Source organism: Drosophila tropicalis, unplaced genomic scaffold, assembly GCF_018151085.1.
Source record: "Drosophila tropicalis isolate 14030-0801.00 unplaced genomic scaffold, ASM1815108v1 contig_1002, whole genome shotgun sequence".
Lineage (NCBI taxonomy): Eukaryota > Metazoa > Arthropoda > Insecta > Diptera > Drosophilidae > Drosophila > Drosophila tropicalis.
This window is the reverse complement of record NW_027172360.1, coordinates 1,829,575-1,843,929: the sequence shown is the minus strand read 5'-3', so window position 1 is coordinate 1,843,929 and position 14,355 is coordinate 1,829,575.

Sequence of the window (14,355 nt, the reverse complement as noted above, 5' to 3'; positions counted from 1 at the left end):
TGTAATTGTAAAGTTTTTTTTTTTTTTTTTTTTTAACGTTTAATATATATTTGTTGAATCTACTCTTAAATTAGAGCCTAACAACAAGTTTGAGATATTTTTCTTAATCTAGTACTTAAGATAAATCCTGGGGATATTGCAGGCGGCCCGAATCACTTGTTATTGGGTTGGTCTGTCATTTCTTTTAAGACGAGTTCTATTATTAGTTCGCGTAAGGGAATTGGCAAGAACATTTCGGTGTGCATCCAGTTTCGCAGAATACTTTAGTTGTTGACTACCTATTTCAGATTTTACGCTAGGTATATTTAGATCATTTTGAATGTTGTCGTTCCGTATGTACCACGGGGCCCCCGTGATTGATCTTAAAATTTTCGACTGCGCTCTTTGTATAATATCGACATTGCTGGTACTTGCCTTCCCCCATAGTACTGCTCCGTAAGTCCAGAACTGGTACGTTGTTTAGCATTAGAGCTGGACAGTTTCTTTTGTTAAGCGTAAATGTAACATGTTTGCATTTCTGCTCGTTGACCCGGATACGCCAGGTTGCTAGCCATTCCTCTACCACCTTGAGGTGTTCCTCTAATTTTGCAGAGGCTTGTATTGGGCATTTGGATCTGCTGAGGATTGCCGTGTCATCGGCAAAAGTGGACGTTGTAAGTCCTAAACTCGTTGGTAAGTCTGCAGTGTACAGTAGGTAGAGCAATGGGCCGAGTACACTGCCTTGCGGTACACCAGCTTTGATTTCAAAATCAGCCGAGACGGAGCCATTACATCTTACAGCGAATTGCCTATTGTAAAGGTAAGATTCCATGAGTTTGTGGGTGTACTGTGGCAGTTTTTGCCGGATTTTGAACATCAGACCCTCCAGCCAAACTGTATCGAAAGCCTGGGCAACGTCGAGAAAGACAGCTGCACAGTATTCTTTTAGTTCGAAAGCTGTTCGTATTTCAGATGTTATGCGATTGACTTGTTCAATTGTACCATGTTTTTCGCGAAAGCCGAACTGGTGTGAAGGGATTGTGTTCTCCGATGCCAGAAATGAGTTTAGTCGGATCTGCAAGACCTTTTCAAAAAGCTTCGAAAGACAAGGCAGCAAACTGATTGGAATAGGATGATGGCTGGGTTTTGTCCTTTCCCACTTTAGGAATCATGATGATAGTGGACCTTTTCCATGTTCTTGGGAAGTAGCCAATTCTTATTATAGCGTTGAACAGTTTACAGATGTATTGTATGGCAATGATAGGAAGTTCCAGGATCATTTTCGGTGTGATTAGGTCATGGCCAGGGGCTTTTTTTGGCTTTATGTGGTTTTTAATAACTGCAGTGATCTCGTCCGATTGGAGTTCCGAGTACTCACTATCCGTTAGCGTGCTCGAAGGGGGAAGTACAGATGAGTTTGATGTTGGATTTGGCTGGAAAACCATTTTAAGATGTGTGGCAAATACGGATGCCCTTTCTTCGTCACTGCGGGCCCATCCACTGGTTGGACTCCTTATCGGTGAAATTGTCTCTGAAGGAGCGCTTAAAGTTGGGTGGGCTTTCCACAGAGGATGTTTGGTGCTGGTTGGGCTGAGCTTTTCTATGTATTTTCTTTTTCGATTAGCATGCCTTAGGCGAAGTTTTGCTGCTGGTGATCGAGTAATCTGCCATTCTCTTCTTAGACGTCGTTTTTCCGTTACTAATTGTTCTATCCGCCGGTTCGTAGGGCTGTCAACAGGTTTAGTGTAAGAAGAGGCAGGTGGAGTAGATGCTCTTGCTGCAGCTGCCATCATAGACTCAAGTGCAGAGACGCACATATCAATGTCCTCTGCAGCATCCAGTTTCGGCGAACAGTCAATGTGGGCACCCATGTACATTTTAAATTTAAACCAATTTGTTTTGTTGTTTGTAAGCCTATATGGGCGATCAAGTACTTGAGGTCTTGTTAATAGTGTGAATAGCACTGGAGAGTGATCGGAAGTTAGATCTAGCAGTGTATCCGCAGTGATCCGATTACGTGGAATCCTCTTGGTTACTGCGAAATCAATCAAGTCAGGCACTTTCTGTGGATCTGTGGGCCAATAAGTAGGCCTACCCGGTGAGACGCAATCCATCTTATTGAGAGGGTTGACTATTGTGTTGTACAACTGCTTGCCTTTAGGATTTACCAGGCGAGATCCCCAGTGCGTATGTTTGGCGTTATAGTCCCCTGCTGCAATGAAGCGATCTCCGAGTGTGTTAAAGAAATCGGTAAATTCCTTTTCAGAGATTGAGAAGCGTGGTAGGCAGTACAGGGCAACCAATGTAGTGTTGCCGCAGCTGGTTTGGACGGTTATAGCAGTTGCTTGTAGGTGCTGTGTTTCAAATCTGTTGAGGAACGAGTGTTTTATACGGTTTTTTGATTAGGATACCAGTCCCGCCATGAGCTTTTCCGTCTGGATGGTTTGTTGCATAGAAGGTATATTTTGGTATTTGAAAATTATTTTTTGATGTTAAATGTGTTTCCGAAATCAGCAAAACGTCGATTTAACTTGAGTCTAGGAATAGTTGCCGTTCATTTTTGTGCTTGGAGATGCCGTTAGCATTCCAAAGACATAGACGTAGGGAAGCCATTATTTATTCTCGATAAGCTTCTGGATGAGCAGGTTTTGATTCCGCATCAGTTCTTGCATACAGTTTTGCATGAACGTCATAAAAGTGGTCATGTTTTGATTGAGTGAGATCAATAGGGCTTCTAAGCCACTTGGAGTTTGCTGGCCAAGCTCTGGTGCGCTAGGTTGCGGATTCTGTAGATGGTGGAGTGACGGGGTCTCTTTTGCGGGCTCCGTGTCCAGTTCGGAGCACACTAGCGAAGGATACACTAGGACTGTATGTAGCAGGCATGTTAGATGATCTAACAGCCTTGGCGAAGAATACCTCCGGTGTAGTTTTAGAGGCGTTGACGGTGATTTTTGGTCCAGCTGGGGGTTTGCTCCCGTTTAGGTGAGATTTAAGATCCTTGAAGACAGGACATCCTCTGTAGTTGGCCGTGTGGTTCCCTCCACAGTTACTGCGTAATCTTAGTGCGACATTGTTTCTGTCCTTGGTGCAAATGCCATCTTTATGATGTTCGCCACAGCCAACACACACTGACCTGAGATTGCAGTTGTTAGAGGTGTGGTTGTATTCCTGGCAGTTTTTACGCTGCGGTGGTTGGTGTCTCTAATGGGGCTCCTCTACGGTGATTCTTCTGTGCAGTAGGAGGTTGTAGATTGGGTGCACTTCATTTGGCTTCGACCGCTTTGCATCTGGTTGGAGCTCGATTTTAAAGAGCGGCTGTGCGACTTTGTTCCTGTTGATGATGTTGACAACGGATTTGACCGCAAACCCTTTTTCGACCAACGCGTCTGCTATTTCTTGAGTAGGGACCGATGGCTCAATCCCCTTCAACACAACCTTTTAGTTGGTAGGTATAGAAGTTGATGTTAGCATTACGAAGGTACTTTCGATGGGCTTAGCTTCCGCTTAGTTATTTTAATATATCTATCCATTCCAGTTTGGACAGAAGTCGTTGTGTTTACTATTGTGGCTGACTCAGGGCGACTTGTCGTTGACGGCTTGAGGCAGGTCAATACTTCGGCAGACGCTGCAGTAGTTGCTGTCAACGAGCTGACGGTGCTGGTCGGTGCAATCGGTGACCCAGTTATCGTTATTGATGGAGAAGCACACTGCTCTCTCCACGGTAAGTTGCTTTTGATTGCTGAGTGGCTGGCACTTTCGGTGTTATTGCTTACGTTAGCATTCAGTGGGGTCGGCGACACCACCGAAAAGTACGCGTTGTTGCGTTGGACCGAGAGTCGACGCTCACGTTGTTGTTGTACAATTAGTTCTTGTAGCTGTTGCTGTTGGGGATCGAGAGAGCTTGGGCCCGAATTGTTGGACATGGCTTTTGTAAAAATTACGCACTTTGTTGTTGCAACTTAGTATTTATTGCTATTAGAGCAATCTAATAGCAATATGATTGTAAATAGGCGTCTCTGGGGCGACTGAGAGCCCTACACAAATTTTTGCAAACGCGGTCTTTTTTTACACTCAATTTTTGCGCGGTGCATTAAAAAACACGTCTGTACACGGCGGCAGTTAAATTATTATCGAAATTGTAAAGTGACTTTAAATAAAAACTTTATTTTTTTATACCGTGAGTGAAGGAAGTGTTTAATTGGCGCCCGAGCAGGGACCCTGCCAAATAAAACTTGATCGAATGTTAGTGAAAGATACCAGTGGTCGTGACCGAGAAAACGCGTTAAATGCCTTAAAGTGTCAACGAAATAAAAACACTATATTGAACTACACGAAGAATCAGACAGGGTCAAATTTATCGCTGCAATTTCCTCCAAGATCCGTTCAGAGGAAAGCTCATAACCCAAACGTGTTTGCCCAGGAGCGTTAGTACCTTCAACGTTGGAAAAGCGAGCCCTCCTACATGCCGATCAGTACAAGCACCGAAGATGTTATTAATAATGTAAGTTAAGCAAAATAATTCTAAGTAAAAATCAAAATAAGAAAAAAAGAATTTGTGTAGACACAGCGGGAGAAAAAATTTGTGAACCAAAATTTAAATTTAAAAAGAAAAAAAAGAAAAACACAAGCTAAAATATTTATAAAATCCTTATTTAAATTTGTTTCCCACTCAAGAAAAAAGAATCAAAAATTGAAAAAGAAACTAGTAATAAGTAATCCCCAAAAAAAAAAAAGGAGAGAAATAATTCAAAATCTTTAAAAAAAATATTTTTGAAAAAAAAGAATAATCATTTAATATTGAAAAATTTGCATAATACCACAAACTAAGTATTAAAAAAATATTTTTGGAAAAAAAGAGAATAATCATTTAATATTGAAAATATTTGCATAATACCACAAACTAAGTATCTAAGTACCAAAAACCATTTCCACCCAAGATTAGCGGACATACCGCTTTCCACAGAGGATGTTTGGTGCTGGTTGGGCTGAGCTTTTCTATGTATTTTCTTTTTCGATTAGCATGCCTTAGGCGAAGTTTTGCTGCTGGTGATCGAGTAATCTGCCATTCTCTTCTTAGACGTCGTTTTTCCGTTACTAATTGTTCTATCCGCCGGTTCGTAGGGCTGTCAACAGGTTTAGTGTAAGAAGAGGCAGGTGGAGTAGATGCTCTTGCTGCAGCTGCCATCATAGACTCAAGTGCAGAGACGCACATATCAATGTCCTCTGCAGCATCCAGTTTCGGCGAACAGTCAATGTGGGCACCCATGTACATTTTAAATTTAAACCAATTTGTTTTGTTGTTTGTAAGCCTATATGGGCGATCAAGTACTTGAGGTCTTGTTAATAGTGTGAATAGCACTGGAGAGTGATCGGAAGTTAGATCTAGCAGTGTATCCGCAGTGATCCGATTACGTGGAATCCTCTTGGTTACTGCGAAATCAATCAAGTCAGGCACTTTCTGTGGATCTGTGGGCCAATAAGTAGGCCTACCCGGTGAGACGCAATCCATCTTATTGAGAGGGTTGACTATTGTGTTGTACAACTGCTTGCCTTTAGGATTTACCAGGCGAGATCCCCAGTGCGTATGTTTGGCGTTATAGTCCCCTGCTGCAATGAAGCGATCTCCGAGTGTGTTAAAGAAATCGGTAAATTCCTTTTCAGAGATTGAGAAGCGTGGTAGGCAGTACAGGGCAACCAATGTAGTGTTGCCGCAGCTGGTTTGGACGGTTATAGCAGTTGCTTGTAGGTGCTGTGTTTCAAATCTGTTGAGGAACGAGTGTTTTATACGGTTTTTTGATTAGGATACCAGTCCCGCCATGAGCTTTTCCGTCTGGATGGTTTGTTGCATAGAAGGTATATTTTGGTATTTGAAAATTATTTTTTGATGTTAAATGTGTTTCCGAAATCAGCAAAACGTCGATTTAACTTGAGTCTAGGAATAGTTGCAGTTCATTTTTGTGCTTGGAGATGCCGTTAGCATTCCAAAGACATAGACGTAGGGAAGCCATTATTTATTCTCGATAAGCTTCTGGATGAGCAGGTTTTGATTCCGCATCAGTTCTTGCATACAGTTTTGCATGAACGTCATAAAAGTGGTCATGTTTTGATTGAGTGAGATCAATAGGGCTTCTAAGCCACTTGGAGTTTGCTGGCCAAGCTCTGGTGCGCTAGGTTGCGGATTCTGTAGATGGTGGAGTGACGGGGTCTCTTTTGCGGGCTCCGTATGTCCAGTTCGGAGCACACTAGCGAAGGATACACTAGGACTGTATGTAGCAGGCATGTTAGATGATCTAACAGCCTTGGCGAAGAATACCTCCGGTGTAGTTTTAGAGGCGTTGACGGTGATTTTTGGTCCAGCTGGGGGTTTGCGCCCGTTTAGGTGAGATTTAAGATCCTTGAAGACAGGACATCCTCTGTAGTTGGCCGTGTGGTTCCCTCCACAGTTACTGCGTAATCTTAGTGCGACATTGTTTCTGTCCTTGGTGCAAATGCCATCTTTATGATGTTCGCCACAGCCAACACACACTGACCTGAGATTGCAGTTGTTAGAGGTGTGGTTGTATTCCTGGCAGTTTTTACGCTGCGGTGGTTGGTGTCTCTTATGGGGCTCCTCTACGGTGATTCTTCTGTGCAGTAGGAGCTGTAGGTTGTAGATTGGGTGCACTTCATTTGGCTTCGACCGCTTTGCATCTGGTTGGAGCTCGATTTTAAAGAGCGGCTGTGCGACTTTGTTCCTGTTGATGATGTTGACAACGGATTTGACCGCAAACCCTTTTTCGACCAACGCGTCTGCTATTTCTTGAGTAGGGACCGATGGCTCAATCCCCTTCAACACAACCTGGAGCCCTTTACTGCTTTTTAGTTGGTAGGTATAGAAGTTGATGTTAGCATTACGAAGGTACTTTCGATGGGCTTAGCTTCCGCTTAGTTATTTTAATATATCTATCCATTCCAGTTTGGACAGAAGTCGTTGTGTTTACTATTGTGGCTGACTCAGGGCGACTTGTCGTTGACGGCTTGAGGCAGGTCAATACTTCGGCAGACGCTGCAGTAGTTGCTGTCAACGAGCTGACGGTGCTGGTCGGTGCAATCGGTGACCCAGTTATCGTTATTGATGGAGAAGCACACTGCTCTCTCCACGGTAAGTTGCTTTTGATTGCTGAGTGGCTGGCACTTTCGGTGTTATTGCTTACGTTAGCATTCAGTGGGGTCGGCGACACCACCGAAAAGTACGCGTTGTTGCGTTGGACCGAGAGTCGACGCTCACGTTGTTGTTGTACAATTAGTTCTTGTAGCTGTTGCTGTTGGGGATCGAGAGAGCTTGGGCCCGAATTGTTGGACATGGCTTTTGTAAAAATTACGCACTTTGTTGTTGCAACTTAGTATTTATTGCTATTAGAGCAATCTAATAGCAATATGATTGTAAATAGGCGTCTCTGGGGCGACTGAGAGCCCTACACAAATTTTTGCAAACGCGGTCTTTTTTTACACTCAATTTTTGCGCGGTGCATTAAAAAACACGTCTGTACACGGCGGCAGTTAAATTATTATCGAAATTGTAAAGTGACTTTAAATAAAAACTTTATTTTTTTATACCGTGAGTGAAGGAAGTGTTTAATTGGCGCCCGAGCAGGGACCCTGCCAAATAAAACTTGATCGAATGTTAGTGAAAGATACCAGTGGTCGTGACCGAGAAAACGCGTTAAATGCCTTAAAGTGTCAACGAAATAAAAACACTATATTGAACTACACGAAGAATCAGACAGGGTCAAATTTATCGCTGCAATTTCCTCCAAGATCCGTTCAGAGGAAAGCTGATAACCCAAACGTGTTTGCCCAGGAGCGTTAGTACCTTCAACGTTGGAAAAGCGAGCCCTCCTACATGCCGATCAGTACAAGCACCGAAGATGTTATTAATAATGTAAGTTAAGCAAAATAATTCTAAGTAAAAATCAAAATAAGAAAAAAAGAATTTGTGTAGACACAGCGGGAGAAAAAATTTGTGAACCAAAATTTAAATTTAAAAAGAAAAAAAGAAAAACACAAGCTAAAATATTTATAAAATCCTTATTTAAATTTGTTTCCCACTCAAGAAAAAAGAATCAAAAATTGAAAAAGAAACTAGTAATAAGTAATCCCAAAAAAAAAAAAAAGAGAGAAATAATTCAAAATCTTTAAAAAAAATATTTTTGAAAAAAAAGAATAATCATTTAATATTGAAAAATTTGCATAATACCACAAACTAAGTATTAAAAAAATATTTTTGGAAAAAAAGAGAATAATCATTTAATATTGAAAATATTTGCATAATACCACAAACTAAGTAACTAAGTACCAAAAACCATTTCCACCCAAGATTAGCGGACATACCGCTATACCTTTGTCAATATAAACGAAAATCCAATTTTCGCGGCAGCAGCTTCCGATGCTCCGACAGCATCCACCTCAAGTGCAGCAACCGCAAATAGAATAGAGGCACTGTCGATACAAGGATTAGATGTAGCTATCCAAACAATTTTGTCAGCTACAGGAAATAGTGAAGCAATTAAATTATTCTCAGCCAGGACACATCCCCTTTAGGGACCAGACAGCTAGCGTCCAGGATAACTGGCATGAATTAGACAAAGTGCCAGATATCGTAAAAAATCTTGACAAATTCTCAGGTAGTCGTGAAGAATTCTCACGGAGATCACTCAGACAGAATGAGCTTAGCTCAACCCAGAGATCTAAGGCATGCATTGCAATTTTGCGAGATGTTGGACAATAAAAGGGCTAGGAACATTATAAGCCATCGTGACACTCGTCCACCAGTAGGACCAAAACCCCTGCAGTATGCAAAAAATAACTTCCAACCTCAACAATCATACATACCGGCAATTCCACCCAAACCTTATAATAACAAACAACTTTTAAAATCAAAAACCAATGCAAAACGTGTTCATTCCCCAAAACAAATTCCCTCAAACGAAAAACCCCATGTTTTTCAATGCACCACCGAGGCCATTTGCCCCGAAGCCTCTGCCGGCACCAACTCCTATGGATGTCGACGGCTCTATTTTAACAAAAAAAAGTTGACTACATGAAAATGCCAAACGCTAATTTACCACAACAATTTGCTCTCAAAAGAGTCAACCAGTCCACCGGAAATTTTTCCAATAAAGTACAGAGGCAATTCCATATCGAAACCGGTATGTCAGGTGAACAATATGTCACCATACCGCCTCAAGAAGAGCATTACTCCGATATGTCCGATTATCAGGCTGCATACCAAGGCCAAGAAGACCTTTTCGAATTAGTCCCATATTCTGAGGTTCGTGAGTATCAACAGCAGGAGGAATATTTTACCTCATAAGGGGTCAGAGTTAGTCCCGCAGAATAAAGAGGAATCCAGATCACAATCACAGGAGCCTCAACAGCCACAAATCGAGGACACCGTTAACTTTTTAGGTTAAAGTGTTCCTCTTTGCCGTACTTTGTTGTCCGGGACAAAGACGGAACCGCATACAATTTCTTAATAGATACCGGCTCCAACAAAAACTATGTCCAACCAGAAATAGCCAAAAACGTCAAAACGAATGAACACAAGTTTTACGCGAACACCGTAAGTGGTTGCATTCTAATCACCAGCCATATCCATTTGGGTTTATTTAACGAACCCAACAAACCTATAACTTTCTTCTTATTACCTTATTTGAATCCGTTCCATGGAATTCTAGGTAATGACACACTAAGAGAATTAAACGCCATCATTGATGTAGGGAAAGATCTACTATATGTCAACAACTCTCACGTTGTTAAAGTAAAGCAGATGCGAGCTCATCAGGTCCATACGATCAAATCAGATGAGCTCACCAATCAACAGAAACTAGGGTTAAAGGCACTCCAAGAGGAGTACGAATCGCTTTTCGCAGACCCAAATAAGAAGTTGACTTATGCTACTAATGTCCAAGGAGAAATCCGAACGACAACAGACACTCCAGTCTACATCAAACATTACCCGTACCCAGCTTCTCTTAAAGAAGTAGTAGAAGACCAGCTACAAGAACTACTATGAGATGGTATAATACGACCCTCACGGTCGCCCTATAATTCCCCTGTATGGATAGTCCCTAAAACGAGCGACAGCCTTGGGAATAAGAAATATAGGATGGTCATTGATTACAGAAAGCTCAATGCAGTTACAGTTTCGGATAAGTATCCTATCCCCGAAATCGGAGAAATGGTTGCGCAGTTGGGCAACACTAAGTATTTCTCTGTTCTCGATCTAAAGAGGGGATTTCATCAGATTTTCCTTAAGGAATCGATATTGAAAAAACGGCATTCTCTGTAAATGGAGGGAAATACGAGTTCACAAGACTTCGGCCTAAAAAATTCCCCATCAAAATTCCAAAGAGCTCTCGATGACATTTTGAGAGACCTCATTGGAAAAATTTGCTATGTCTACATTGATGATATAATAATATTCAGTAAATCTGAAGAAGAGCATTTCCGACATCTAGCTCTAGTATTTTCTACCTTGTCCAAAGCAAATATGAAGGTCCAAGTAGATAAATGCAAATTCCTAAGACACAGCGTTGATTTCCTAGGCGTAGTTATCTCAAGTGAGGGAGTTAAAACCAATCCAGAGAAAATTCAAGATTTATCAAAGATTTTGCTAAGTTAGCTAGACCCTTGACCGCGTTATTGAGAGGAGAACATGGCAGAGCTAAAAAGAATGTCTCAAGCAAGATCGAAATCCGATTCGGTGAAGCCTTTGAGAAAGTAAAAAATGCATTAGTATCACAAGACGAGATGTTAGCATACCCTGATTTTAAACAAGAGTTCCATCTAACCACTGATGCCTCAAACTTTGCATTAGGAGCTTCTCTAGAACAGAACAGTAGACCCATTACATTTCTCTCCCGTGCGTTATCCAAGGCCGAAAAAAATTATGCTACAAATGAAAGAGAAATGCTAGCAATAGTATGGGCATTGGATAAGTTAAGGATGTATGTATACGGCAAATCCAAGGTGATCATTTACACTGACCACCAGATTCTCACTTTTGCTCTCAGACCGAAAAATAACAACACAAAGCTGAAGAAATGGAAAAGTTACCTGGAGGAATATAACTACGAGTTGATATATAAACCGGGTAGCTCAAATGTGGTAGCAGACGCACTCTCTAGAAACCCTACCAGCATAAATGCTAGCAGTACGTCAGCTACAGTCCATAGTGATGAAAGCTCAGGTCATGAACTCATTCCAGCAATGGAGATCCCCATCAATGTCTTTAAAAACCAATTGTTTATCCTCACTGGTGATAACGAGTCCACCACCTTTGAAATACCGTTCCCTACATATCACAGACATACAATAGTGAGAAGCAATAGAATAGTTAATGGTATTTTCACTTCCGAAAGTATCATGGAAAAAATTCAACAAATATTTCCGGAGCATTTTACGAATTACAAAGCAAGAATCACACATATTCAAACTCACCTCAGAGCATTCCGTTGAAAATAAAAAACAAATTTTATCTGAATATTTTTTTCCCGGTATGAAGAAAAAGGTAGAAGCAATAGTAAACACTTGCCAAACGTGCAAACTCTCTAAATACCAAAGACACCCTCCGAATCAAGAAATACAACCAACCCCTATTCCGACATATCCAGGTAAAATTATTCATATATATTTATATTCCACCCAAAATAAGATTATATTAACCGCAATAGACAAATTTTCTAAATACGCGCAAGTTAAATTCGTAAACTCAAAAGCAGCAGAACACCTTAAAGTACCCTTACGTGAGTTGTTAATAGCCTTCTGTATGACAAAAACCGTGGTGATGGATAACGAAAAGGCTTTAAATTCTGCATCAATAAAATTTCTTTTGAATAATCAGTTAGGTATACAAGTCCACACTACTCCACCATATACTTCGTCTAGCAACGGCCAAATAGAAAGATTTCATTCAACATATACAGAAATAATGAGATGCTTGAAGCTAGAGCACCCCGAAATGGAATTCGAGGATTTAATATTCAAAGCCGTGGATGAGTACAATAAAACCATCCATAGTACCACCAACAAAAAGCCAATAGAAGCATTTTTTGGAACAAATTTAATCCATACTCCAGAAAAATTAGCACTTGAAAGGGAAAAGATTTCAAAAACCATCTTAAAGAAGCAAAATAAGGACCTAGGGTACCATAATAAAACAAAAAAAACCCGTCAAAATTTACGATCCAGGTGAAATCATCTACGTTAGGATTAATAAACGGCTAGGCTCGAAACTAACGTCTAGATATAAAAAAGAAATAGTAGCCGAAGATCTTTATACCAAGATTAAAACCAGGTCAGGCAGGATAGTTCATAAAACCCACTTGAAGTATTGATAAACATCCTCTTCCGACAGATTGCTCATGTTACCACTTTGCTGGGGTCACACAACCATACTAGACTATACTAAGTCAAGAGTGGTCATGTTGGAAACCGGGTTAGCCGCGCGCCAGAACGGAACTTTTAAAATCATTCACGTTATCGAATTAGAAAAATATCAAATTGCCATATCCGTTCTAAAAGAAGTCGTTAAGAATTCGACAAACCTTAGTTCGTATCAACCCTTTTTGGCCTATGAGATAACTCGGATACAGAACGAATTGAGGAGGCTTCAGCCGATGAAATTCAGAAAAAAAAAGATCGCTTGATATACTTGGCACGGCTTGGAAATGGTTAGCGGGCATACCTGATCACGAGGATCATAAGAATGTGGTAGAACAATAATCGGTAAACAATAATCGGCAGGTCATAATTAATAACACTGTGATAGATTTTTTTAAAAAAAAAAAAAAAAAAGACATGGCAAAATTCGATGCTTTCACCCTATTTCGGGTCCTGCGAATCGAACTGCATCATTAGTTTTTTAAGTTATCACGATGGTTTCATACAAAATTTTTTGCGGAAGTTTTTCATCGAAGTTGCCATTTTTTCGAAAAGGATGTTTTTTTCATTTGCTTCTAATTTCTAAAATATTCATTCTTTTTACAAAGTTTCTTTAGCAAAGTTTCTTAGAATTGAAAGAGCTACAAATATTGGGAAGACATCTAGCCTCTAAATCCGTCCGTTCCGGAGCATTGGGACAAAATGTAAAAATAATCGAATCTTGACCAAATTTTTTTATGTTTTCTTTCTCGCATTTTGCTAAAATTGATATTATTCCATTTGAAGCTTGATCATTATATGAGAATTTATTTTGCTCAATGGCAGCAGAAGAGACACCAGACCTATCTAATTTACGATTTATGATATAACCACATAATCAAATTGAATTTTTTTTTAGATATGTTAACAAAATTAAACTAACTGTAGTTCTTTAGTTTTTGAAAAATATTTATACAGTCGGTATAATCTGGTATCCCAATGACAAATGAAGTATGTACATGTTTTTCGTATAACCCGCTTGCAAGCCAGTGAGTAGAGCAACAACTTTTAGGTCAGTACATATTTTCCATTGATGTTTTCTATACTGAACACAATCCAAAATTAGTTTCATTGAATCGATAAACAATCGCCACTTCTTTAGTTTGTACGTGCAATTCATATGTTCCATTAACCCAACGATATTTTTGCAGTATGCAAACGTATTATTGCCGTTTATTTCGAAAAAGTCCAAAAGTCTCTTCTTGTCTCTTCCTATATCCGTACACTTTTACATCCTTAGACAAAACGTTAACAGATCGTAAATGATGTGCTAAAGGGTTCACTTTGCCTTGCCTTTGTGACAATTTTAGTTGTCTTACCATCGTATATAATCGAGCTTGGGATATCTAGAGATGTTGACAAGTTTTATCGATTTGGGATGGATCATACGTTAAAAGTAACTTTTCAGGTTCGGTGACAAATGTTGGCGAAGTATACCTTTCTGTTGGGCTTTGACATCTTTGTAATTGTAATATACTCCGAAAGAGGTACTGTGCAGATTGAACACTTTTATAGACCATGAAACTCTTCTTTAGTTTTGCGAGTTTATTCTGGCATGCGTAGCAGTTATCCGTACGATGCCATTGTGAATCTATCTAAATCATTGGAATGCCGAAAACAATTTTTGGGCGCAACCTTTTCGACCAATTTTGCAAATTGTTATTGCATAGTGGGCTCGTAAATTTTCCACACACGTAGCAAAATCCGGCAAAACTTGTGGGACACTTGTTCGCAAGTCAAAATTACGATTAACATCTATGCTTGCACGATCAGTAGAGGTAATTTTTGCTCTCATAAGTACCCACCGATATCAGTAGAATAGCGGTAAAAGGCTTACGTAGTCAAAGCTCATGGGAAATATTTCTAATATCAAGGGCGTATTTAAGTTTGTAAGGGGTAACATTTTTTTTCTCT